Here is a 7,826-nt window from a genome sequence, read left to right as displayed (position 1 = left end):
GATCTGCAGGCAAAGTTTAAATTACTGCCTTACACCAGGCTGCTTCTCAGAAAGCATGTTTTGGAGACTTGTAGGAGCCATCAATATAAATACCAGTTTGAGGATGAAAGGGTACTTGGAGTGAGGCCATTGGTTGTGGTCATAACTTTGTTCTCAGGCAAGAACAAATAGGTTCTTTGGGGAATAATCTAGTCAATCAAAAATACTCTTTCAGCCTTTTTTCCCGTCCCTCAAACATAAGGGAACCTGAAGTGCTAACAGTGATAATACCCAGGGGACATTTCACAAAGTAACACAGGAAGGAAGTCTAGCTTGAATAGCTTTCCCATATAATGAATGGAGTATTCATATCGCACACAGCCTAAGAGTTGTGTTCGTGGTGCCAAAATCTCAAGATCTGCTCTTAAGATCCACCACTGCAGAGGATCACAAACAGAAAATTCAATCCAGGAAGATAAGGTGTGTATTTTGCAGATTCCACACTAAAAAGTTTAATAATTTCCTGTATTGAGATGAACAGATCTTCTCACAAGAGGTAATTGGTTGATTGTGTATTCTTTTGCATGTGAGACCTGGACAATGTTGATATTGTTTCAGAATAATTTCCCTAAGCTACATGTGCCTGAAAGTTCCACTGAGTCCTTGCTGGGAGCACTTGGTACTAGAAATGTACAGCAGAGATATTGGCTATTAGTTGTAGTCTGTTTGATGCATATTTGTTAACATAAATCAGATACTAAGCTACTTTAATGCTTTCCATATTATGGATTCAGTCACTTCCTGTCATTATGTTATTAGTAAAGGAATCCCTCCAGATTTGTAAAGATGTGTATTGAAGACTAGTAAGCTTAGTTGAACGCATGTCCAAGTTCTCTAACCCTGGATGGGAAGAGTAGGCAAGCAGTGTCATTTTACAGAATATAGGAGAAATATATTTAGATTCTTTTGGGGAGAACAACTAAAATAAGTGTACCCCAATCCTGTACCCCATGATCAAATCACAGTAGAATTAACTATAGACATACAAACACAAAAATAAAGATTCAAATTATCCTTGTTGTGATTTAGTCACTAAGCCATATCTGATTCTTTGCCACCCCATGGACTGACTGTAGCCCATCAGGCTCCTCTGTCCATGGGATTTCCCAGGCAAGAATACTAGAGTGGGTTGCCATTTCCTTCTTTGTGACCCAGGGATCGAACCCACATCTCTTGCATTGGCAGGCAGAGTCTTTACTGCTGAGTCAAAAAGGAAGCCCAAAGATACAAATGGACCCTAGAAAAATGCAAAAAAAAAAAAAAAAAATTCCTGTATTTATTCTTGGAATCATTTCAACTGTATAATGGAGTCATTAAGAGCATGGACACTGAAGCTAGGCTTCAAGGGTTTAAATCCAAGCTCTGCCACTTATTACTGTGTGACCTTGGGCAAGTCACTTAATTTCTCTGTGCCCCATATTTCTCTTCCTTGAAATGACAATGACAACAGTACCTACAATGAGAAAGCTGCCATAAAGATTAAATCTGTTAATGTTTATAAAACATGTAGAGAGAATAAGATGGTGGAGGAGTAGGTGGAGGTGGAGTACATCTCTTTCCATGGATACTTTAGTAATACACCTTCAGACACAGAAGTGCATGCCGAACACCAGCTGAGAGCAGAGAGGAATACCTGACCAGAGGAAAAGAAAATATAGAACCACGCAAAACTCGGTAGGAGGAAGGAACTAGGGGAAAAAACAGGGGTGTTAGTAAGACTGGACCTTCCTTTGGTGGGTGGGGGAACTGAAGCAGGGGTCTGATCCCCACATTGGGGTACTTGTCTGAGTCAGAGGAGAAACATTTAAGACTGAGAGTGAAACAGCTGATCTGTGGCAGCCTAAATGGAATGAAAATAAGACAGTCCTTGCTGCAGCCATACATACCCCAGACAGGGATGTGGGTTCCCTGGAAGGCACAGCAGCTGGGAGCTGGAGTTTGGGGAGTGTGGAGTGATCCCAGGTTGAGGGCTGCTGTTGACTGTGGAGAGACAGATCAGGGGGAGGTGAGGGAGGAGATCATGGTGGGAAATGCCTGTGGAGGAAAGCCAGGCATCCATGGAAGCAAGGAAATATTACTGAGTCATGCGTAGAGGGTGGGGCCATCACCATAGCCTCTCTCTCCCCACAGGCCAGCATCGGCAGCTGAACAATAGAGAGGCTGGCCCATCAAATGCCTGATGCACTGAACTACAGAGCAGGACCCCACCCAGGGTGCCCCTTTAAGTGCCTGACTCTCCGATCTACAGAGAAGGACCCCAGGCAAGGGAACCCTCTAAGTGCCTGAATTGGCAGAGCTACAGAGAAAGACTGGCGAGAGAGGGCTTCTGATCACCACAGACAAGAGGCTTGAAAAAAGACTCTGATAGGGCCATAACTCCTGCATGGAGGCAGTCCATGTCCCTGCACACTTGGTGCCACCAGGGTCCCCACAAGCCAACCAGCTGTGCCACCTTCATGCTCAACTCTCATTGGGTCAGAGCTGCCACAGGCCAAAAGAATCTTGTGTCTATGCATGCAGGGTCGCTTTGGTAGTGTCTGACTCTTTGCAACTCTGTATACTGTGGCCTGCCAGGCTTCTCTGTCAGGGAGCGGGGTTCTCCAGGCCAGAATACTGGAGCATATTGGCCGATATTAGTTGTCATACCCTTCTAGAACACTCTATTTCCTGCTGCCCTAGCTGCCCACTCCCCTGAGTACCTGGTACTGCCAGAACCCCTACAACCCAAGCATCTGCACCACCTCCACACCTGGCCCTCACAGAATCAAACCCAAGTCCACCAGGGCAGTCTCAGGAGCAAACCCCAGTGGACGACCCACATGCAGGGGTGGAAATAAAACCACAGTTGAAACCCAGGGGGCAGTGTGGCTAAGGAAGAAGACCCAAAGCCTTCCTACCAGCTGTACAAGCTGCAGATTCAACACACACAATCAACTTGGCAGGTGCTGTGTCTACGGCACATATAAAAGGACTTGGAGAGCGCTCACAAAAGAAAATGCACTACTTCTGATAGCTGTGGACATTGGAGGCGAGAACACCCAGGAGCAGGACCAGATTAGAATCTGAGCTGCCCCCACAGCAGGTCCAGAGATCAGCACAGTGTTGGAGGGCTTCCTAGGGAGGTGAGGTGGACTGTGGCTCCCAGCGAGGGAAAGGACTCTGACAGCAGCGACTCAAGAAAAACATTTATTATTCTTATTTTTTGACTTGTTCTGTAGATTCTTTTTTTCTTTTTTTTTTTTTCCTCAGTCACATTTTTTATTGTTGTTATAAACCTCTGCCTCTACATTGGGCTTTTGCAGTTCTGTGGAGTTTTCCTTTTTTTGTTGTTCTCTCTCTTTTTTTTAAGTTTAATTTTTTAAACCTATTATTATTTTGTCTATATTTATTCCTTTGCTTGCTTTTCCTACTGTTCTTTTCCCCTTGCAGTTACTCTTTCAGTTCAGTTCAGTTCAGTCATTCAGTCATGTCTGACTTTTACGACCCCATGAACCACAGCATGCCAGGCCTCCCTGTCCATCACCAACTGCTGGAGTCCACCCAAACCCATGTCCATTGTGTCGGTGATGCCATCCAACCATCTCATCCTCTGTCGTCCCCTTCTCCTCCTGCCCTCAATCTTTCCCAGCATCAGGGTCTTTTCAAATGAGTCAGCTTTTTGCATCAGGTGGCCAAAGTATTGGAGTTTCAGCTTCAACATCAGTCCTTCCAATGAACACCCAGGACTGATCTCCTTTAGGACTGGTTGGATCTCCTTGCAGTCCAAGGGACTCTCAAGAGTCTTCTCCAACACTACAGTTCAAAAGTATCAATTCTTCTGCGCTCAGCTTTCTTTATAGTCCAACTCTCACATCCATACATGACTACTGGAAAAACCATAGGTTTGACTAGATAGATCTTTGTTGGCAAAGTAATGTCTCTGCTTTTTAATATGCTGTCTGCTAACTGCTAAGTCACTTTAGTCATGTCCGACTCTGTGCGACTCCATAGACGGCAGCCCACCAGGCTCCCCTGTCCCTGAGATTCTCCAGGCAAGAACACTGGAGTGGGTTGCCATTTCCTTCTCCAATGCATGAAAGTGAAAAGTGAAAGTGAAGTCTGTCTAGGTTGGTCATAACTTTCCTTTCAAGGAGTAAGCGTCTTTTAATTTCATGGCTTCAATCACCATCTGCAGTGATTTTGGAGCCCAAGTTAATCTTTAGTGTATATAAGTCTTCTTTATTTACCTCTAAGTAACTTTGCATATCTGTTCTTTCTTTCTTTTCTTTCCTTTCCTCTCAACATATTTGTTAGTTTTATTTTCATTGCTTTGTTCCCCAGTTGGCACCTTGCTTTAGTTTTGTTTTGCAGTTTGTGCTTTAGTTAGTTTTGCTCTGGTAGATATAATTTTTGGCTTCCTTTGTTCACCAGGTCAGTCTATTGTACTTTATTTTTGTTGGACTATTTTGATTTTCCTTATGGGTTTATATGAATATGTGTATATGCAGTCACACTTTTTATGTTGTTATAAACCTCTGCCTCTATGTTGGGCTTTTGCAGTTCTGTGGAGTTTTCCATTTTTTTCCTTTTTTCCATTATTTTTTCTTTTCTCTCTTTTATAATTTTAATTTAAAAAATCTGTTATATTTTGTCTACATTTATTCCTTTGTTTGCCTTTCCTACTATTTATTTCCCCTTGCAGTTAATCTTTAATGTATATAAATCTTCTTCATCTACTGCTATTTAACTTTGCATATCTATTCTTTCTTTCCTTTCCTCTCAGCATTTTGTTAGTTTTATTTTCATTGCTTTGTTCCCTAGTTGGCACCTTGCTTTAGTTTTGTTTTCCAGTTTGTCCTTTAGTTAGTTTTGCTCTGGTGGATATAATTTTTGGTTTCTTTTGTTCACTGGGTTAATCTATTGTACTGTATTTTTGTTGGACTGTTTTGATTTTGCTTATTGGTGTATATGTATATGTGTATATTCAGTCACACTTTTTATTGTTGCTATAAACCTCTGCCTCTACATTGGGCTTTTGCAGTTCTGTGGAGTTTTCCATTCTTTTTTCCTATTTTCTTTTTTCTTCCTTTTTTTCCTTTTTAATTTTTTTAAGCCTATTATATTTTTTCTACATTTATTCCTTTGTTTGCCTTTTCTACTGTTCATTTCCCCTTGCAGTTAATCTTTAATGTATTTAAATCTTCTGCATCTACCTCTATTTAACTTTGTCTATCTATTCTTTCTTTCCTTTCCTTTCAACATATTTGTAACATTTGTTTTTATTGCTTTATTTCCCACTTGGCACCTTGCTTTAGTTTTGTTTTCCAGTTTGTGCTTTAGTTAGTTTTGTTCTTAACTGATAAATATAATTTTTGATTTACTTTGTTCGCTGAGTCAATCTACTGTACTTTATTTTTGTTGGACTGTTTTCACTTTGCTCATGGGTGTGTATGTATATGTGTATATTCTATTATTTTAATTATTATTTGCCTGATTTTGTAACTGCCATTTGCTGGGATTCATATTTGGTTTCTTGTTTTTGGATGTTTGTTTTAATCTGACTAAATGCCATAACAAACCACTTGTGGAATCTTCATTCCTGAACAGAGACCAAGCCCTGAGCCTTTGGAGTGGGAGCACTGACTCCAAGACCCAAGACTACCAGAAAACTCAGCACAAATCTCACTCTATACAAACCTTACACAAACCACTGGACCAACCTTAGGAGGGCAGAAACCAAAAGGAAGAAAGAATTCAACCTTGAATCCTTATTCAACCTTAACACAATAAGTTAAAAAAAAATAATGAAAAGGCAGAGAAATACTACACAAATGAAGGAAAAAATAGAAGCACAGAAGTCCAAATTGATGAAGAGGAAATAGGCAAACTGCCTGAAAAAGAATTCAGAATAATGATAATAAAGATGATCAGAAACCTTGAAAACAAAATGGAGAAAATGCAAGAATCAATTAACAAAGACCTATAAGAATTAAAGAATAAACATACAGAGACAAACGTCACAATTACTGAATTAAAAATACTCTAGAAGGGATCAATAGCAGAATATCTGAAGCAGAAAAACAAATCAGTGAGCTGGAAGATAAAATGGTGGAAATAAGTTCTGAAGAGCAGAATAAAGTAAAAAGAATGAAAAGAACTGAGGATAGTCTGAGACCTCTGGGACAATATCAAATGCACCAACATTCAAATTATAGGGGTCCCAGAAGAAGAGAAAAAGAAAGAGTATGAGAAAATTTTTGAAGAGATTATCGTTGAAAATTTCCCCAATATGGAAAAGGAAATAGTCAATCAAGTCCAAGAGGCACAAAGAGTCCCATACAGGATAAACCCAAGGAGAAACACGCCAAGACACATAATAATCAAACTAACAAAGACTAAACACAAAGAAAGAATATTGAAAGCAGCAAGGGAGAAGCAACAAGTAACATACAAGGGAAACCCCATATGCTTAACAGATGATCTTTCAGCAGAAACTCTGCAGGCCAGAAAGGAATGGTAGGATATATTTAAAGTATTGAAAGGAAAAAATCTGCAACCAAGATTACAGTACTTGGCAAGGATCTCATTCAAAATTGATGGAGAAATAAAAAGCTTTTCAGACAAGCAAAAGTTAAAAGAATTCAGTACCACCAAACCAGCTTTACAACAAATGTTAAAGGGACTTATATAGTCAAGACATATGAGAGAAGTAAAAAGATCTACAAAATCAATCCCAAACAATTAAGAAAATGGCAATAGGAACATATATATCAATAATTACTTTAAATGTAAATGGATTAAATGCTCCACCCAAAAGACAGAGACTAGCCAAATGGTTACAAAAACAATGGTTACAAAAACCCATATATATGCTGTCTATAAGAAACCTATTTCAGACCTAAAGACACATACAGACTGATGAAAATGAGAGGATGGAAAAATATATTCCATGCAAATGGGAAGCAAAAGAAAGCTGGAGTAGCAATCCTCATATCAGACAAAATAGACCTTAAAATAAAGAAGATTACAAGAGATAAGGAAGGACACTACATAATGATCAAGGGATCAATCCAAGAGGAGGACTAACAATTGTAAATATCTATGCATCCAACATAGGAGCACCTCAATACATAAGACAAACACTAACAGACATAAAAGGAGAAATTGATGGTAACACAAAAATGGTAGGAGACTTTAACACCCCACTCACACCAATTGACAGATCATCAAAACAGAAAATTAATAAGGAAACACAAGTCTTAAATGATACATTAGATGAGATGGATCTCATTGATATCTTAAGGACATTCCATCCAAATGCAGAAGAATACACCTTCTTCTCAAGTGCACATGGAACATTCTCCAGGATAGACCATATCTTGGGTCACAAATAAAACCTCAGTAAATTTAAGAAAATTGAAATCATATCAAGCATCTTCTCCAACCACAATGCCATGAGACTAGATATCAATTACAAGAAAAAAACTGTAAAAAACACAAGCACATGGAGATTAAACAACACGTTTCTAAATAACCAACAGGTTACTGAAGAAATCAAAAGGAAATAAAAAAATTTCTAGAAACAAATGACAATGAAAACACAACTCAAAACGTAATGGATGCAGCAAAAGCAGTTCTAAGAGGGAAATTTATAGCAATACAATCCCACCTCAAGGAACAAGAAAAACATCGAATAGACAACCTAACTTTACACCTAAAACTACTGAAAAAAGAAGAACAAAAAAACCCAAAATTAGTAGAAGGAAAGAAGTCCATAAAGATCCAAGAAGAAATAAATGAAAAAGAAA

The 7,826-nt window shown here is 39.2% G+C and overlaps 1 long non-coding RNA gene across 1 annotated transcript; it reads left to right on the top strand.

Annotated features, from left to right (window-relative positions):
• The first annotated feature begins 305 nt into the window (after positions 1–305).
• LOC147353369 (uncharacterized) lies at positions 306–7,826 on the top strand. The gene is made up of 2 exons (XR_015145119.1): positions 306–459; positions 5,626–7,826. It is a non-coding gene; the product is annotated as an uncharacterized LOC147353369 (long non-coding RNA).

The sequence above is a fragment of the Bos grunniens genome, chromosome 18 (assembly GCF_055505025.1).
Source record: "Bos grunniens cultivar Pamir isolate PY7600 chromosome 18, Bosgru_T2T1.0, whole genome shotgun sequence".
In the NCBI taxonomy this organism is placed as follows: Eukaryota; Metazoa; Chordata; class Mammalia; order Artiodactyla; family Bovidae; genus Bos; species Bos grunniens.
Note: the sequence above shows the minus strand (reverse complement) of the source record. Positions and strands in the feature narration are given on the sequence as shown.